Source organism: Phyllostomus discolor, chromosome 3 (assembly GCF_004126475.2).
Source record: "Phyllostomus discolor isolate MPI-MPIP mPhyDis1 chromosome 3, mPhyDis1.pri.v3, whole genome shotgun sequence".
NCBI classification, from domain to species: domain Eukaryota; kingdom Metazoa; phylum Chordata; class Mammalia; order Chiroptera; family Phyllostomidae; genus Phyllostomus; species Phyllostomus discolor.
In genome coordinates this window covers 112,778,091-112,798,196 of record NC_040905.2, presented here as the reverse complement: position 1 = coordinate 112,798,196, position 20,106 = coordinate 112,778,091, and the positions used below count along the sequence as shown (strand labels likewise).

At 41.8% G+C, this 20,106-nt stretch overlaps 2 long non-coding RNA genes and 1 pseudogene across 2 annotated transcripts; all 3 read left to right on the top strand.

The window, feature by feature from the left end:
- Positions 1-11,093: 11,093 nt before the first annotated feature.
- Positions 11,094-14,134, top strand: LOC118499281. The gene is made up of 3 exons (XR_004901808.1): positions 11,094-12,680; positions 13,704-13,831; positions 14,101-14,134. It is a non-coding gene; the product is annotated as an uncharacterized LOC118499281 (long non-coding RNA).
- A 1,543-nt stretch (positions 14,135-15,677) lies between these two features.
- LOC118496657 lies at positions 15,678-19,167 on the top strand. Its single transcript, XR_004901806.1, has 3 exons — positions 15,678-17,209; positions 17,459-17,664; positions 18,774-19,167. It is a non-coding gene; the product is annotated as an uncharacterized LOC118496657 (long non-coding RNA).
- Positions 19,168-19,429: 262 nt separating this feature from the next.
- Positions 19,430-19,938, top strand: LOC114509740 (annotated as a pseudogene).
- Positions 19,939-20,106: the final 168 nt, after the last annotated feature.

The window sequence follows — 20,106 nt, the reverse complement described above, 5'->3', positions numbered from 1 at the left end:
TACTTGCTATTATATTAAACAGAGAGAGGTGGCTGTGGAAAGTGACTAAACTGTAGGGGAAGGCTTAATAAAGATAAGAATTATTTTTAACAAGGTTTTTAAAATAGAATTCTCTGTCTCAACTTCTCCCTGATGATGAGACTGTCACTTTCCTTCTGCTATAGGGAGGACATCTCTCATATAGGAATATAATCTCCTGTTTTGAGAAAAAGAAGAAAAATCAGAGTGTTGTGTTATTTTTGTATTTGCTGTTTTCAAGTCCCTTTAACTGAAATCAATATGCCAAACATGCTCATTTTGGAGTAGCATGTTCTGAACTCCTTCACTGGTATGTCAAGATGTTTTGGATTCATTCATTTCCCATCTCCAGGCTTGGATTTGGGTATTTCTCCAAGAAACCTTGGTTTCTTTTAGTGGGAAATTGTCATTCAAAACCAAAATCTTGATGCTAGGAATGCTCTTTGGTACCTATTGGCCATTGCTTCTAGGCCTTTTCAGTGATCAGAGCCAGGAAAGTGTGTGTGTGTGTGTGTGTGTGTGTGTGTAAGAGAGAAAATACATTGTGGGTTCATACTGTTTCTATTTGAGTTCAGGGTTTTTACTTAATGACTTCTATGTGACATATGTATATATTTTTTCTATATTAAGAATCCTGATTTTCAAGGACACAGGGGAAAATAGAAAGAAAAGAAAATACTTCTTTTGTTTTATTCTATATTACACATACAGCAGTCTATGTATAAAATGCTGTCATAACTGGTTATAGTTATTGGAAACATTTAAAAAATGTTTTACTTATACTATTTCCAGTCTCCTTTTGTTTTTTTTTACAATGTACTGCATATCTGCATTGTCAGATCATATAGGCATTACATAATATTATCTCCTTTAACCCTCATTTTTCTTGTTTTGTAAGTAGCTATATTTAACTCATCAGTTCCTCATGTTGATGTCTTCTGTTTACTCTGTGTGGTTCTCTAATATGTTCTTCATTTAGCACTCATGAAAACAATATTCCCTGAGTTCTTGCATGTTAGTGATGGTGCCATATATACTTGAAGGTCATTGGTTTTCCTGGCTAGAAAATTCTTGGATACCACTTCTTTTTTCCTTGAGTGTTTTAAATCTGTGACTCCCATTTTCTTCTGGCTCAAGTGTCACTGTCAAAAATTTTCTGATGAAAATTACTTAAAATATGTTTATAACTTTCTTTTCCTTTTGAGTCACATACTCATTTTTAATGTTCTTTTATCCTCACCTGAGGATATGTTTATTGATTTTAGAGTGAGAGAAAGGGAGAGAGAAGAGAGAGAGAAACATCAGTGTGAGACAGAAACATTGACTGGTTGTCTTCTGTGCACACCCTGACGGGGCATCAAACCCAAAACCTAGTTATGTGCCCTGAATGGGAATTGAACCTGCAACATTTTGGTATATGGGACAACATTCCAACCAAGTGAGCAACCCAGACGGGGCTCATTTTTAGTTTTTAGCATTTATTCTAATTACAGCTTTGGTTTCTTTTCCAGAAACCCCATTATCCAAGAGTTGTATTTTTTTTCTTGCCAATCGTTAACATTTGTAACTTTCTCTTAGATTGTTTTTATGTTTTTTTTTTCATTAAAGTCTCTTCTTACCTGCTAGTTATCTTAAAGGAGTAGTTAAGTGTTTATTTGCTCTCATATTTTTCTACTTCAGTGTTTATTTCAGAAGTTTTTTCTTTTATTTCTAATTCTTAAATTGTTGAATTTCTGAATTTTTAAAATTCTGAGTTATAGTATTCTTTCATGTCTTGTATAACAGTCTTAATGTTTTTAAGCTTGTTTTCAAAACTACATTACAGTTTTTTAGTATATTTTATTGATTATGCTATTATAGTCGTCCCATTTTTCCCCTTTATTCCCCTTTGCCCTGTACCCCCCTCCCACCAGCATTCCACTCCCTTAGTTCATGTCCATGAGTCATACATATAAGTTCTTTGGCTTCTCCATTTCCTAATATGTTCTTAACTTCCCTCTGTCTATTTTGTACTTACCACTTATGCTTCTTATTCCCTGTACCTTTTCCCCCATTCTCCCCTCTCTCCCTCTCTGTTGATAACCCCCCATGTGATCTCCATTTCTGTGATTCTGTTCCTATTCTAGTTGTTTGCTTAGTTTGTTTTTGTTTTTGTCATTGATAGTTGTGAGTTTGTTGTCATTTTACTGTTTATATTTTTTATCTTCTTTTTCTTAGATAAGTCCCTTTAACATTTCATATAATAAGGGTTTGGTGGTGATGGACTTCTTTAACTAGATGTTATCTGGGAGGCACTTTATCTGCCCTTCCATTCTAAATGAAAGCTTTGCTGGATAGAGCAATCTTGGACGTAGGTCCTTGCCTTTCATGACTTGGAATACTTCTTTCCAGACCCATCTTGCCTGTAAGGTTTCTTTTCATAAATCAGATGATAGTCTTATGGGAACTCCTTTGTAGGTTACTGTCTCCTTTTCTCTTGCTACTTTTAAGATTCTCTCCTTATCTTTAATCTTGGACAATATAATTATGATGTGCCTTGGTGTGTTCTTCCTTAGGTCCAACTTCTTTAGAGCTCTCTGAGCTTCCTGGACTTCTGGAAAGCCTATTTCCCTTGACAGATTGGGGAAGTTCTCCTTCATTATTTGTTCAAATAAGTTTTCCATTTCTTGCTCTTCCTCTTCTCCTTCTGGCACCCCTATGATTTGGATGTTGGAAGGTTTAAAGTTGTCACAGAGGTTCCTAAGCCTCTCCTCATTTTTTTTGAATTCCTATTTCTTCATACTGTTCTGGTTGAATGTGTATTTCTTCCTCCTGGTCCAAACCATTGATTTGAGTCCCGATTTCCTTCCCTTCACTGTTGGTTCCCTTTACTTCACCTTTCATAGCCTTCACTTTTTCTTCTTTTTTTGCAACCATACTCAACCAATTCTGTAAGCATCCTGATTACCAGTGTTTTGAACTTTGCATATGATAGATTGTCTATCTCCTTATCACTTAGTTATATTTTTTTCTGGAGCTTTGATCTGTTCTTTCACTTGGGCCAATTTTTTTTTTTTTTTTTTTTTTTTTTTTTTTGGTCTCAGGGCACTGTTATGTGGTGCTTGAGGTATTTGCCAGGGTGGGGCAACCCACTTGGCATATGGCACTGTATATGAAGGAGGCTTCTGAGATGGAGCAATGTGACCTGCTCAGCTCTCTGCCAGCTTCCAGTCCCCTCCACCACTACCCACAAGTAAATTGGGCCCTTCTGGTGCTGATTCCTGGGTGAGTTGCTTTGTGTACGTTCTAGGACCCTGTGGATCTCTCCAATAAACTCTCCTGTGAGGCTGAGCAGTTGTCCCACTGCCTCAGCCCCCACAGATTTTTTGAGTCAGAGGCTTTGAGGCTCTATTTCCTGTACTGGAAACCAGGGTGGTTGTGTGGTCCACCTGGCTCCCTAGTTGTTCCTCCCAGTCTATCAGCAGGTAAATGTGGGACCACCCACTCTGCCAGATGCCGCCTGGCCTGGTCCACCAGCTGCCGGCTTGTGGATGGTCCTCTCTGGCTGTCTGTCTCTGGCCCTCCTACTGGTTGGATGAATGTTTCTTCTTTAATTCCTTGGTTTTCAGACTTCCATGCAGTTTGATATTCTGTCAGTTCTGGCTGTTTTTGTTTTTAAATTCATTGTCCTTCTTTTGGTTGTGCAAGGAGGCACAGTGTATCCACCTATGCCTCCGTCTTGGCCAGAAGTCTCTGGTATTTCATAAGAATTTTAAGATAGATTTTTCTATTTCTGTGGAAATGTTGAGATTTTGGTGGGAATTACATGCATCTGTAGATAGCTTTGGGTAATAGTGACATTTTAACAATATTAAGTCTTCCAGTTCTAGAACATGGGTGTGTTACAATTTATTTATGTCTTCTTTGATTCCTTTGAGCAGTGATTTGTACTGTTTAGTGTATGTCTTTTGCCTCTTTGGTTAAGTTTATTCCCAAGTATTTTAATCTTTTTGATGATATTGTAAATGGAATTGTTTCCATTTCCTTTTAGGGTTCATTGTTCATTTATAGAAATATAACTGATCCTCTGTTGTCTTCTATTCTATATTTATCTGTACTCTTTATTTTTTCCTCCTTCCTGCTAGCTTTGAGTTTTGTTTGCTTTTCTTCCTTTTTTTCCTTAAAGTGTAAAGTTAGGCTACCAATTTGAGATATTCTTGTTTAACAGAAACATTCACAGCTATAAATTTCCTTCAGCACTGCTTTTGCTGCATCCCAAAGCTTTAGTAGTTGTGTTTTCATTTTCATCTGCGTCATAGTATTTTCAAACTTTACCAATTTCTTCTTTGACCTGTTGGTTGTTTGAGTGCATGTTGTTTAACTTTATATATTTGTGGATTTTCCAGTTTTCGTCTGTCTTTGATTTCTAATTTCATCCTGTTGTCATCAGAAAAGATGCTTTGTGTTTCAGTCATGTGTCACTTAACAATGGGGATATGTTATGAGAAATATGTCATTAGGCAATTTCATCATTGTGTGAACCTCATCAAGTGTGCTTACACAAACCTAGATGGTATAGCCTACTGCACACCTAGGCTATTTAGTGGTATAGTCTATTCCTTCTGGGCTACGGACCTAGCATGTTACTGTACAGAACAATATGAGATTAAATCAAGCACAAGAGAAAATGATGCAAGAAAAAGACATGGTAAGCCTGAGATGTGTGAGGCCATTACTGGTATAACATGGTGTGTTGTTGCACAGCACTTTAAAAAAAATAAGTAGAAAGAGTAGATGCTAAATAATTATTAAAAGTACAGTGTGTTAGATACATAAACCAGTAACATAGTCTCTTATTATGAAGTATTACATAGTGTCCATAATCATATGTGTTATTCTTTTATATAACTGGTGGTGTAGTGAGTTTGCTTATTACCAGCATCACCAGAAACAGGCTAATAATGCTGTGCTACGACCTTATGGTGGCTTTGAAGCCACTAGGAAATAGGAGTTTTTCAGCTGTATTATAATCCTGACACCACCATTATTGACCAAAATGTTGTTAAACAGCATGTGACTATATTTCAGACATTTTATGTTTGTTAAGACTTCTCTGGCCTAATATATGGTTTGTCCTGGAGATTATTCCGTGTGTACTTGAGAAAAATGTGTATTCTACTGTCATTGGTTGGAGTGTTCTGTATATGCCTATTAAGTCGGATTGACTTACAGTATTATTCTAGTACTTTGTTTCCTTATTGAGCTTCTTTCTGTTTGTTTTGTCCATTATTAAAAGCAGGGTATTGAAATCTACTATTTTTTCTAGAGCTGTCTGTTTTTTTCTTTCAGTTCTCTCAATGTTGGTTTATATATTTAGAAGCTCTAATGTTTGGTACTTATATATTTATAATATTATTATATCTTCCTGATGAAGTGACCCTTTTATTTGTGTGTGTGTGTGTGTCCTTCTTTGTCTCTTGTAACGATTTTTTACTTAAAGCCATCAGATATTAGTATATGAACCACTCCAGTGCTCTTTTAGTTACTATTTGCATGGAATATCTTTTTCTATCATTTCACTTTCAACCTATTTGTGACTTTAGATCTAAAGTGTGTTTCCTGTCAACAGCATATACTTGGAATGTGGTTTTAATCCATTCTGCCAATCTGTGCTTTTTGATTGGGGAAATTAATCTACTTACATTTAACATAATTATCAGTAAGGACTTACATTTACATTTTGGGTTTTTTTCTGGATGTCATAGCTTTTTCATTTCTTAATTTCTTCATTACTGCCTTCTTTTGTGTCTGGTTGGTTTTGGGTGGTGGTATTCTGATTCCTTTCTCACTTCTTTTTGTGTATATTCTCTATATTTTCCTTGTGGTTATAGAGATTACAGATAACATTCTAAATTGTATCCATATCAACTCAACTTCAATCACCCACAAAATCTACTTCTCTATAGCTCTGTCCCCCTCCCCACTTTGTTATTAATGTCGCAAATTATGTACTTACATGTTGTGTACCCACTAACATAGATTCTTAATTATTTTTATGCATTTGTCTATTAAATTCTTTAGAAAATAAGAAGTGGAGCCCTGGCTGGTGTGGCTCAGTGGTTTGAGTGGTGGCCTTTGAACCAAAGGGTTGCCTGTTTGATTCCCAGTCAGGGCACATGCTTGGGTTGTAGTCCAGGTCCCCAGTAGGGGGTGTGCAAGAGGCAACCACACATTGGTATTTCTCTTCCTCTCTTTCTCCCTCCTTTCCCCTCTTTCTAATAATAATAAGTAAATAAAATATTTTTAAAAGAAAATAATAAGTGGAGCTACAAACCAATATTACAGTAATTTACCTTTACATTTAGCCACATCTTTGTATATGTGTGTTATGTACCATTGAGTTGGCTCTGACTCCCGGCAACCTAGGAATGAGTGATGTCCACAATGTCCTTTCCTCAGCAGCCCTGCCCAACTCCTGTAGACTATGGCTATGGCTTCTTATATGGAGTGAATCTATCTCATATTTGGTCTTCCTTTTTTCCTGCTGCCGTGTATCTTCTATCTTTATACAGCTGCAAGTTATTGTCTAGCATACTTTCCTTTCAGCCTGAAGGACTTCCTTTAGCATTTCTTTTCAGGTGGGTCTAGTGTAACAGACTACATCAGCTTTTGTTATTTGGGACCACCTTAATGTCCCCCTCATTTTGAAAGACAATTTTTCCAGATATAAAATTCTAAGTTGTCATGTTTTTTTCCTTCCAGCACTTTAAATGTATCATCACACTGCTATGGCCTCAAAGGTTTCTGTTGAGCAACAAGCTGATTATCTTATTGAAGATACCTTGTACACAGTGAGTCACTTCTCTCTTGTTGCTTCCAAGATGTTCTGTCTTTGTCTTCCGATAATTTGATTATGCTGTGTCTTAGTGCGGGTCTCTTTTAGTTTATCCTACTGATTAATTGAGCTCCCTGGATTTGTAGATTCATGTCTTTCATAATATTTGGGAAGGTTTTCAGCAATTATTTCTTCAAATAGTCTCTCTTCTCTAGTGCTCTTTTTTTGTGACTGACATAAGCTGTACATTGGTCTACTTAATGGTGCTTCACAAATCTGCTAGGCTCTGTTCACTTTTCTTTGTTCCTTTTTCTTTCTGATCCTTAGACTTGGTAATTCCAAGTGCCTTCTAGTATCTGATTCTTTTTTTTTGCCTGTTCAAATCTACTGTTGAACCTCTCTAGTTAATTTCCTAATTCAGTTATTGTATTTTTTAGCTCCAGAGTTTAGTTTGGTTCCTTTTTATAATCTCTCTCTTTGCTGGTATTCTCATTTTGTTTATATTTCATTGTCCTGATCTGAATTCATTCTTTGTCCATGGTTTCTTTTAGCTCTTTGAGCATATTTAAGACAGTTATTTTAAAGTCTTTATCTAGTAATCAGTTTTTGTCTAATGATTGTGCTTTCACAAGGATGGTTTTTGCCAATTTATATTGTTCTTTTGGATAGGTCATGTTTTCTTGTTTCTTTTTTGTATCTTTTGTTATTGTCAAAAATTAGGTATTTGAAAAAACAGTTACCTCTCCATGTTCTTGCAGACTAGTGCTGTGCCTGGGAAGTTTTTCTCTGACTTGGTCTGTGCCTACAAATTAGCCCCAGGTGAAAGGTTCAGGTCTTCTCTGGACTTTTCTGAGGAGATGTTTTGCCTAGGTCTATATGTGGCTTTTTAAATTGCTTTATATACATGGCTGTTTTTGAAAGCCTCAATTCCCCACAGAGTCTATTCTCCAGGTTCTCTTTGTGGTCTTACATTTTCTATTATATGTCTCCACTTATCAGCTCTTGTTCCACATAGGGGTGGCTGAAAGTCTTTGTTCTCCCTATGGTTTTCATGATTAATGCCTGCTGCTTTTCTCTGGCTGAGATCCAAGTTAGATGAGACAGAGGTCAGTATTTCTGACAGCCCAAGATGAGTTAGAACATTGCAGATAAGATCTGCTCTACTCCCTCTGTTTTGAGGGAGGGAACTGGGCTACTGCATCCTGTAGAACAAAATGTTGCCATGCCAGGTAGGGTTGGCATTAATTGGGCATTCACTTAGCTACAAGAGACATTTGACTATTTTTCAGATCTTCTGTAAGGTTAGTTCAGCCAGTTTTGGTTGTTTTTTTTTTATTGTTGTTTTCTCCTTGGGAACAAGGGCTTGGATCTTCCTAATCATCCAGTTTGCTGATATCACTCTTTAGTTGTAAGTTTTCTGTAGATGGTATGTTATCATGTTGAGGAAGTTCCTCCCTATTCCTAGTATATTGAGTCAGTTTTCAAAAAAAAATATTATGTGGGTATTGAGTTTTCTAAAGTGGTTTTTCTGCAATCTATTAATATATGATTTTTTCTTCTTTGGCCTATTAATGTGATGGCTTTGATTATTGAATTTTGAACAAGCCCAGAATAAATTCCACTTGGTCATGATTTTTATACATTGTTTGGATTCAAATTGTTTATATTTTGTTGAGGATTTTTGTATTTATAGTCATGAAAGATAATAGTCTGTTTTCCTTTTTTTGTAATAACTTTGTTTGATTTGAGTACATAGTTAATGCAGACCAGAGTGAGATAGGAAGTATTCTCTCTGCTTCTGTCTTCTGAAAAGGAGTGTAGAGAATTGATACAACATCCTACAAAATTTTTAGTAGAATACACCAGTGAACCCATCTGGGCCTGGCGCTTTCTGTTTTGAGAGGTTATTGTTGATTCAGTTACTTTAATAGGTATGGGACTACTCAGATTATCTGTTTCTACTTGTGTGAGTTTTGGCAGATTGTGCCTTCAAGGAACTGGCCTCTTTTCTCTGAGTTATCTAATTTGTGGGCATAGAGTTTCTCATAGTATTCCTCTATTACCCTTTTAATGTCCACAGGATTTGTAGTTATGTCCCCTCTTTCATTTTGCATAGTAGCAATGTGTGTCCTCTCTCCTTCTGTCTTAGGCTGGCTAGTGGTTTATATATCTTATTGATCTTTTCAAAGAACTAACTTTTAGTTTATTTTCTGTGTTCAATTTCATTGACTTTGCCTCTAATTTTTGTTTTATTTTTTTCTGCTTGCTTTAGAGTTGTCTCTTTTTTTAGTTTTCTGAAGTGGAAGCTTAGATTATTGATTTTATATCTTTTTTAAAAACGGATTTTATTTATTTATTTTTAGGGGGAAGAGAGGGAGAAACACACCAATGTGTGGTTGCCTCTCACATGCCCCCTACTGGGGACCTGGCCTGCAACCCAGGCATGTGCCCTGACTGGGAATTGAATGGCAACCGTTTGGTTCATGGGCTGCCACTCAATCCACTAAGCCACACCAGCCAGGGCAAACTTTTTTTTTTAATCCTCACCCAAGGACATTTTTTTTTCATTGCTTTTAGAGAGAGAGGAAGGAAATGAAACATTGATATGAGAGAGAAACACTGATTGATTTCTTCCTACACACATCCAGACCAGCAATTGTACACTCCTGACTTGGGGATTGAACCTGAAACCTTTAGGTTATAGGACGATGCTCCAAGCAACTGAATGCAACAGCCAGGGCAGATCTTTTCTACTCTTATAATTTCATGCATTTAATGCTATAAATTTTCCTCTAAGCACTGTTTTTGCTGCATCTCACAAATTTTGATAAGTTGTATTTGCATTTTAATTAGTTAAAAATATTTCTTAATTTCTCTTGAGGTTTCTTTGACCTATGTATTATTTGGAAATGTATTGTCTAATCCTCAAGTATTTTGGGATTTTCCAGATATTTTTGTTATTAATTTCTGGCTTAATACTTTTGTGGACTGAGGCCATAAATTGTGTGATTTGTAAAGGTGTTTTTTATGGCCCGGAATGTGATCTAATTTGGTGAATGTTCCATGTGAGCTGGAGAAGAATGCATATTCTATTGTTGTTGGATGAAGTAGTCTGTGGAAGTCTGTTATATTTTATTGATTGATGGTGATATTGAGTACAACTATATCATTATCCCCCTTTAGCTCTGATAATTTTAATTACTCTGAAATCTGCTGTCTGAAATTAATATAGCTACTCCAGCTTTCATTTGATTAGTATTAACATGGTATGTATTACCCATCCCCTGACTTTTGATCTATCTGTGTTTCTATATTAAAGTGTGCTTCTTTTTTTCCTTTCTTTTTTTATCCTCATCCAAGGGCATGTTTATTGATTTCAGAGACAGGCAAAGGGAGGGAGAGAAACATCAGTGTGAAAGAGAAACTTGACTGGTCTCGTCTTGTGTGTGCCCCACATGGGAATCAAACTCACAGCCCAGGCATGTACCCCAACTGGGAATCAAATCCACAACCTTTCGGTTTTGGAGACAATGCTTGAACCAACTGAACTACACTGGTGAGAGTTTAAAGCAGAGACATTGTATAGTTGGGTCTTTTTATTTTTTAATATTCTATTTATTTTAGAGAGGGGGAGGGGGGAGGAAGAGAGGGAGAGAAACATCAATGTGTGGCTGCACCTTGAGCATCCCCTACTGGGGGCCTGGCCTACAACCCAGGCATGTGCCCTGCCCAGGAATTGAACCAGCGACCCTCTGGTTTGCAGGCCAGCACTCAATCCACTGAGCCACACCAGCCAGGACTGGGTCTTGTTTTTTTATTCACTCTTTAAAATGGTGTATTTATTTAGACCATTGACATTTAAAATGATTACTGATACTGTTGGATTAAAAGCTACCATGTTTGCTAGTTTTCTATCCATTGCCTTTTTTCTTTGTTTTTGTTTTGTCCTCCACTCTTTTTCTGCTTTTTCTGGCTTTATTTGAACATGTCCTATGATGACATTTTTCCACTCTTTTAACATATCATTATACTTTAAAAAATCTCTTAAAAAGTATTTGCCCCTGAATTTGCAATATACATTTACTTCATAAGCTGCACATTGCTTTCCTTAATGGTGTCCCACAGATCTGTTATGCTCCATTCGCTTTTCTTTGTTCCTTTTTCTCTCTTATCCTTATCCAAAATCCACTCTCAAGTCCTCTTTTAACTAATACTATACCACTTTAGGGCAAGCACCTTATGCTTGCACCCTGTGTTTTTTGCAAGGCAAGTCTACCAGTGACAAATTCTCTTAATTTTTGTTGTCTAAGAAAGTTTTTACTTCTCTTTACAATTCTAGATTGTTGTTCTTTTTTCTTTCAATGCTGTAAATATTTCCTCCAGTCTCTTCTTGCTTGAATGGTTTCTGATGAGAAGTCTAATGTAATTCTTATTCTTGTACCCCTATAGGTAAGTTTCCCCACCCTCTGATTTATTTCATGATTTTTCTCTGTCTTTGATCTTTCTGAAGTTTGAATATGATATACCTTGATGTAGATTTTTTTATATTTATCCTGCTTAGTATACTGTGAGCTTCCTGTACCTGTGGTTTGGCATCTACCATTAATTTTAGAAAAGTCTCAGTCATTATTGACTCAAATACTTCTGTTCCTGTCTCTCTCCTTCTGATATTTCCACTATGCATATATTAAGCCATTTGTAATTGTCCCACAGTTCTTAGATACTCTGTTTCAAGAATATCTTCAGACATTTCTTCAAGCTCATTGATTGTTTCCTTGGCTGTGTCTAGTCTGTTGACCAACCCATCAAAAGAGCTGTTTCTGTTACAAATTTTTTGGTTTCTAGCATTTGCTTTTGATTCTTAAAGTTTCATCTCTCTGCTTATATTTACTCACCAGATCTTGCATGTTGCCAACTTCTTGCATTAGAGCCCTTAGCACACTCATCATACTTCAAATTCCTGGCTTGATAATTATAACATATTTGCTATGTCTGAGTCTGGCTGGATCTGTTGCTTGCTGTATCTCTTCAAAGTCTATGTTTTTTCTTTTAGCATGCTTTGAAATTTCTTAACGCTAGACATGGTGCACTAGATAAAAGAAACTGAGACAAATAAGCCTTTGGTGTGAGATTTTACGTTTATCTGGCTAGGAGTTAGGCTCTGTTTGCTGTTTGCTATTTGCTATAGCTATAGGTGTCAGAGCTAAAATTTCCTCTGGTGTTCTTGTTTTCGTCTCCTCCATTGTCTTTGGGTTTTCCTAGAGATTTCTTCAATAAGGCCTGAGAAGTGCAGTTTCATCGCCTGTTACCGTACACCAGCCTGTGGATGTGGTGAAGTGTTCATTAGCTCTCCCAATAGATCCTAGTTGTTCAGTGAGCCTGCGCCTCCAGGCTGGGACCTTCACAAGCACTTTTCTGTGTGGGGTTTTTCCTCCTTAGAGAAATGGAAAGGCAGAGGGGTCAAGAATTGGGCATGTCCCTTTCCCCAAGTCAGTTAGGTTCTGGTAAAACCCGAATAAGCTAAGCTCTGATTAAACAGTTTACCTTGAGGACAGGCCTTAACAAGAACAGAGTAATCTGGGTATATCTCAGAATGGCTACTCTTCCTGTCCCAGTGCCAGGAAACTTGTGCAAGTTTCCTCCCCCCTTAGCCCCCACCCTGGCCTCCGCTGTGAGAACCTGGTAGGGCTCCTTGAGGTAAAACTCAAAAAAGTATGGGGGTCTCCCTAAGAATGGGCCCTCCTGAAGTTTTATTGACTCTCAAACTTGTCCACACTGAGCCTCCAGCAATTCATCACTTATACTCTGATTTTTCCTGCCCCAGTTTCTGCCCCGGGCGTCTGCTCCAGTAAACTGTGACTCTCTGTATCTGCCCGTCTTTTTTTTTTTCCTCTAGTTGTTTGGGTAGTGTTCTGTCCTTGACCTCAATTCTCTGATGGATCTAAAAAGACTTGTTGTTTTCCAATTAGTTCAGCCTTGGTAGTGACAACTTCCAAGTTTTTTATATTCCAAACTAGAAAATGGAAGTCTTGTCTTTTTTTTTCCTTCCTTTCTCCCTCCCTCCCTCCCTTCCTTCCTTCCTATTAAAATACAATTGGAAGGCATACAGTATTACCTTCAGGTGTGCAACATAGTGATTCAACATTTATATACCTTATGCGATTGCTGTGATAAGTCTACTAACCATCTCTTACTGCATAAAGTTATTTCAGTATTGTTGACATATTCCCCGTGCTGTATATTACTTCCCTTTGGTTTATTAATTTTATAACTGGAAGTTTGTAGCTCTTATTCATGTTCACCTTCCCCGGCTCTCCCCGCTCTGGTAACCTCAATTTGTTCTCTGTATCAGTGGGTCTGTTTCTATCTTCATTTTGTTCATTAATTTTTTTAGATTCTACAGGTAAGTGAAATCATATGGTATTTGTCTTTCTTTGTCTGATGTATTTAACACAGTGTAATACTCTCTCGGTCTGTCCATGTTGCTGCTCATGGCAAGATTTTATTTTTTAGTTGGTGAATAATATATATATATGATATATATATATATATCATATATATAATATATATTCCATGATATATATATTATATACATATTTTATATAAAATATATATTGTATAAAAATTATTTATATAACATATAAATACATGTATTATTTCTATATTTTACATATAATCTCACATCATCCTTAACCATTTCATCTCCTGATGGACACTAGGTTACTTCCATATCTTGGCTATTGTCAATAATGCTGCAGTGAACATAGGGGTGCATATATATTTTTGAATCAGAGCTTTCATTTTCTTCAGGTAAATACCCAAAAATAGAATGAAAGGAATTCTAGTTTACACCCTTTTCCTTTTCTTTCAGTACTCGAAAGGTGTCATTCCGCTGACGGTCAGTGTGACAAGCTCTGAGGGAGTCCGGGCACACTTGACCGAATCACAAAGCGAGGCGGCTCCTCTGTAAGACTTGCTCCTGGGGGCAAGCTCACGCAGGTGCGCAGGACCTTTGCCACCAGGGCTCCTGGGGACACTGTGTGTGACTGTGAAAGAGCAAAAGCAACTTAAATACTGTTAATAGTAATTTTAAATAATTAAAGTATGGCGCAGCCCTAATACAAAATGTAAAAAGGATGACATTCCATTGTCCTCTGGTTTAAAGTGGAAGTCTCTTGTCAGTCTTACCTTAATTTATCTGTACATAATGTGCTATTAAGATTTTTTTGTAAATTCTTACCTGGGGACGTGCTTTTATTGATTTTCAGAGAGGAAGAGAGAGAGAAAACTTTGCAGTGAGAGAGAAACGTCGATTGGCTACCTCCTGTGTGCCCTGACTGGGGATGGAACCCACAGCCTAGGTATGTGCCCTGACCCGGGTTTGAACCCACAACCCTCTGGTACACCAGACAGTGCTCCAACCAGCTGAGCCACCTGGCCAGGGCAAGATTTTTTTTTTCATAACACTGGTTGTTAACAACTTAATTATGGTGTGCCTTGGTGGTGTTCTCTTGAGGTTTATTCTGCTTGAGTTTTATTAATCCTCTTAGGTCTGTGAATGTATAGTTCCCATCATATGTAGGAGATTTTTTGCTATTTTTTTCAGATGTTGTTTCTGTCTCTTTCTTGCTCTTTTTTTTCTGGGTCTCTAGTTCTATGCACACTGGGTTACTTGATAATGTCTGATGCTTGTTTTTTTCTCTGTGCTTTGTTTGAATACTTTTATTTTCTGTCTTTGAACTCTGATCTTTTTCAGTGTTCATCTTATATTAATTCAATACTGTATATTTTTTCATTTCAGATATTGGTTTTACCATTTCTAGAAGTTCCATTTGGGTCTTTTCATATCTTTTGTTTATCTCCTCATCAAGCTCAGGCTCCCCTCCCCCTTCCTAAATATATAAGCGTGTTTGCAATAATCTGTCTTATTGTCCTTATCTGCTGCTTCCTTTATCTCTGCCACTTTGAGGTCAGTTCCTGTTCATTGATTTTTCTTATGGTCATAGGTCATATTTTCTCTCATGTGCATGTCTGATATGTTGTTATCAATCCACCCCTTCACTGCCTGCTTGTGACACTGGAACATTTCTCCCTTGCCAGCTCTCCTGGTGCTAATTTTCGTCAGTGGAGGGTGCTGGAAGAGAAAGGGCCCCTTTTCCATGCTCTGTGTGCTTCGCTTATTTCTGTTTAGTGACACGGGTTGACATGTGGGACCCATAGGGGTACTCACCCCCATTGAGTTCCTGTGGCACCTTTTCTGGCGGCTCCCTAGCTGGCAAGTTCAGCAACACTCACAGATGCCAGCAGTGAGTTTGGCTCTTTATATGTTTGGAAGAGGGCAGGAACTGCCCGGCAAGTTCCACAGGAGCCCCAACTGGCCTCCTGGCAGCTTTCTAGTAAGGTCAGCAGCATCTCTACCCAGCAGCATTCTCGCACTCTCTGCCAGCAGCTCCCCGGCTAATTTTGTTGGCATCCTCACAGGCGACTGTCAGCTCCCGGGCTTGATCTGGAGATGGAGAGCCCACTGAACGTCACAAGCAGTGGGCTGTGACCACCCATCTCCCAGGTCAGAATCCTTCCCTTGGGTACCTCTCTTCACCCTGGGGTGTTCGGTAGGATTTTCTTTTGTTCCCTTTTAGTTAATTCCCTATAAATAGTTAATAATTATTTATACTAAACTTACATTGTTTAAAATTCCATGTAGTTCCTGTGGCCTGGCTGGACCCTGACTGGTAGACCTGGCCATTTTCTTATGGGATACTGGGCAATGTGAATCTGTTTTTGGTTCCTGGGCTTTGTTCCAGCAACTTTCCTTCAAATAGTGTTACCGTTGGCCTGGCAACTAGGTTAAGTTTCTCAGCAGCAGTTGATCCTACTGGCTTCTGTGAGTCTCAGGATCCTTACAGGACTCTGAGTCTCAGGCCCCTCCCTGGGGTAGTGCCCAGACCTCCCGGTGGGGGACGGAGCAGGGCCCTGTGTCTGCCTGCAGTCGGGCCCAGCGTAGGCAGGACCTCTTACAGGCTTGCTTCTGAGCTTCGTTAGTGTGGGTTCAAAGCTGCCATTGGTCTATGGCTAATTTAGCCCCATCATGAAGGGCGATGGCCTTCTGAGAATTCTACCCAGTATCCTGTGAATTAGAAGGTCTTTCCACATGGCTATGGGAACACATAATATTCTTATCCCTGTGTGAGCTCTGGGGATTATTCTCCCTGCTCCTTTCCAGGGATTCTTGCCCCAGCCTCCTTGCCTAGTTTCTCTCACACAAGTGCAGACCTGTTCTAGGCTATAGACTCAAGGGACCCTCCGCACATCACGCAGCCCCGCTGCCTGTGCAGCCCCATCCCCCACACCCTGTGCCGCACGCTCTGGCTGCCGGGGCCTCCCTGACCTCCTAGCTCCGTCTCCTCCTTCAGGGAGATGGCTGGGTCTGACGGAATTTCATTTTCTTGCACCGTAGCCTGGCAACCATCCCGGCCATAGCTGGTACAGTCACAGGGCTCCCCTCTCAGTTTCTCTTCTCTTGGGGAATAGCTGTCCTGCACTGTGTCCCAGGGACTGAAAACCATCACATCACTTCTTGACCAGTTTTCTCATTGTTCAGGGGCCCCTTTGACTCTAAAATTATTTCATAAACAAATGGCAAAAAAATGGAAGAGCCTGTCTGGAGTTTGATGATGGTTCAGAACAAGAGGTGAGTTCGGGCTAAGATGACTGACATGATTAACACTCCCTTTTTTATTCTGTGAACTAGTCACAGTGTGAATGGGAACAGCAAAATGGCACAGACTGTGGCGGCAGCCTGGTGTTTACCCCCAGCAAGCTTGAGTTTTACTGGCCTCCACCAGGGCCGGGGCCTCCTCACAGAAGCCCACGTGGGGAAAGGAGCTGATCACGCAGGAACTGGCACAGGCGGAAAGGCCGAGCCACCCTCACCCTCGGGCTCGCCACGACGCCAGCAGTCTTTGGACAACGGGGAGTCAGACCCACAAGGCCACCTACTTCTAGCCATTCTGGCCTTGGCCTTGGGACCAAGTTGGAGGGCGCTGGGCTGGATTCAGGCCTGGCCTGCGGCTATCGCTGCTTCGGCCCGGGGCTCTGTCGGCAGCTGCACCTGACTCGAGGGAGCTGGTGGTAGCCCGTGCTGCCCTGCTATATCTCCACGCTCGGGGGTGCACTGACCCCCGACTGGCAGCTGTGCCTCCACGCAGGGTGTTGAGAGTCTGGAAAGTCAGCCTCGTGGGGTGAGTGGAGCGTGAAGGTGGGATGAGAACCAGTGCTGCTCCCCGGACCTGAGAACCTGCATTTTCCCAGGAGGCCAAAGTCTGCAACTGCAGCTGGTCTTGTGTGGGCACCTTCTTGTTTCCACAGCGGGACTCTGTGAGTCTCAGACCCTCCCTGGGGTAGCGCCCAGACCTCTGGGCGGAGAATGGAGGCGGGGCCCTGTGTCTGGTCACAGTCGGGCCCAGCACAGGCAGGACCTCTGGAAAGCCCCCTCCGCTGGGGCAGGACTAGTGCAGCAGCCTTCACTGATGGCAGGCTGGACAAGGCAACTGTTCTGGAGGACAGTTAGGGGGAAGACTAAGGCACTGGGGGGATGGTTCAGTGGGAACCTTTCTCCTCACACAGGCTGAGCCTCCCACAGGCTCTCTCTGTGCATGTTCCCGCCGCCAAGTGAAGAGTTCAGCTACAGGAATGTTGCAGCCCATGGCTTCCCACGGTGGCGCAGGGAGAAGCACCAGGGGAGCTTGGCTATTGTAGTGTCCTCCCCACTGGTCAGGCCACATCGCCTCTGTCCTACACGCTGCGGGGCAGCGATACTCAGAGCATGGAAGGTGAGCAGAGGGTGGGAACTCATGGACATGATGACCAGGGTATGCGGGGAGGACAGTGGGACCAGCCTTCCCCACCTGGCCCATCCAGAAAGGAGTGGGCAGAATTGGAAAGGATGCCCACTTTGGGACTCAGGCACGGGGCTCTGTGGTGAGAGCTGTGATGGCCGCTGTGCTGTGGGGTGGCACCTGCACACAGGTGTCGGACCCTGGGGCCATCTGCCCACATAAGTGTCCTTACTGTGCTTGGGAATGGGCGGTCCCCTTCTCTCCAGGGAGATAAGCCCACACCAGCTCCACTCTGGGGTCTGCGTTTTGGCGATCCTCAGCCTTCTGTGCGGGGCCTCCTTGACGGGGCAGAGTGGTCTGAGCTCCGCTTCTGGCCAGGCTCTACTCGAGTGTTGCTCTGACAGTTCCTTAGTCCCTGGGGAGCCTCCCTCTCCTCCCATTAGGAGCCGTAACTTCGGCGCTCCCTTATCTCCCTGGGTTACATGCCCCTGTCCCACCAGGATTTGGGACGTGGAGGCTGAGATGCCTAATGACAGAAGCCTGTCCCTTACTCATCCATCACAGAGGACGGGGCCAGCTCCCCTCATGTGAGATGCTCACACTTAAATGGGTACAGCCAGCGCTGCCGAAGGGGTTTCTTGTTAGAAACTAGTATTGCTCATTCGGCCAAGGGGGCAGAGTCCCCAGAAGGGATGCAGCCCCGGTGCTGGCAGTCCGCAGGCCCCAAGGCTTCGTGTCCAGGAGTGAGGTTACAGACCTGAGCGGAGGACAAATGCTCCCGTTCTCGGAGGAGTTGTAGGGTGAGTTCCCTGCATGTGGAGTTGCCAGGCCTTGGCACTGTGCCGTCTCCACTTTTAGGACTGGGCTGGTGGGGACAAACACCACAGGATTCAGGTGAGTGCGCAGAGGTTTTCAGTCCTGGAGACTCTTGGTTGGGCAGAAGGGAATGGGCTGTGTCCCTCCCGGCTTTCTCGTTGGCTGCATACCTCTGCACAGGACATTTGTGGCTCAGAGAGGCCCACGTGGCCTCTGCTAGTTGGACCAGCTTGCCTAGTTATTAACCCACATCCTTTCCAACTCTCCATTTCACTGAATCATTCCAGGTAATGAAAACAGACCGCTTCTCATGGGGTAGCTTGCGGGGGACCACTGCCCCCGGAGGACTCAAGGAACTGGCCGTAATTCAGAAGGCGCCAGCTTGAAGGTCCACAGAGTCACTGCAGCAGCCACCACTCAGGGGGAGCTCCAGAGGTAAGACCTCCTTCCTGCACTGGCTTTTCCCCTCGGGCAGGCACAAGTGGCCACTAAGAGGCATGGAAGTGAGAGGAGCTTACACAATTTCCTGGGGCTGGGCAGCATCCTGGGAGTAGGGGCCACAGGTAGAATGGACATCTGCAAGGACTGCAGATGAGCTCAGTGTCAGCTGAGCCCCAGACTGGCCGTGGTGGTCTGCCCCACAGCTGCCCGCCTGGAGGGAGGTGCCATCCTGGCTCTCCGCCGATCCGCCGCACGCAGCGCCGGACAGCACAGTTGCTAGGCGCTCTGAGAAGCAGGACCGGGCGTGGGGGGGCGGGGGGGGGGGGGCGGTGACAGGCCCAGCAGAGGTTAAGGTCTTGGAGCTATCAGACATGGACTTCATGTTATGGATTATGTTAATCAAATAACTGATTAACATAATAAAGCATCGAATTGAAATTCATAAAAAATTTAAATTCTAAAACAAAAGTACAGTAACTGAAAGTTAAAGTTTAGTAGGTAGGGATTTCCTGGGTCTGACGCCGTGCTGAGCTCAGCTGAGCGAGTTGCGGAGGAGTGGGAGGAATTCCGGCATTGGCTGCGGTCACCCGATCGGCCCGCAGAGAGGGCGAGTGCACGACGTCCACCTGAAGTAAACTGGATTTTGTGTATAAGAAATGTGCCTGATAAAATCACAGCTGAAGAAATGCATGATAATACTTGGGAAGTACGGACTTACTCATGGAGTCAGAGTGGGGGTCACTCCTGAAACTGGAGGGACAGCTCGTGTGGTCTGTGAAGACGCCTCCGACACCAAGAACGCATGTGATCGCCTGTCGGGACCGCGTGTCTGTAACAGACACCTCGTGGTTTGTGCTGCAGTGCCAGCAGGGCATTTCAGCACACGGATGAAACGAAGAAGGAAGAACAGTTGAAGCTTCTCAAGGAGAAATACGGCATCAGCACAGATCCACCGAAGTAAATGTTTTCTGCATTTTCATTTTGGACTAAAACCCCATAAATCACCACTACACCACTGGGGGTCCTGCTCACCCCTCTGTAGAATCTTGGGTGGAGAGTGGGTGTTGGTGTGAAGGCTTTCTGTGCTTGGGAGACACTGGGGGTGTTGGAAATTTGGAGAATGTTTTGCATTGTGGCCTTGTCAGAAACGTGCCCAGCACACTGGGAGTCATTTTCTGT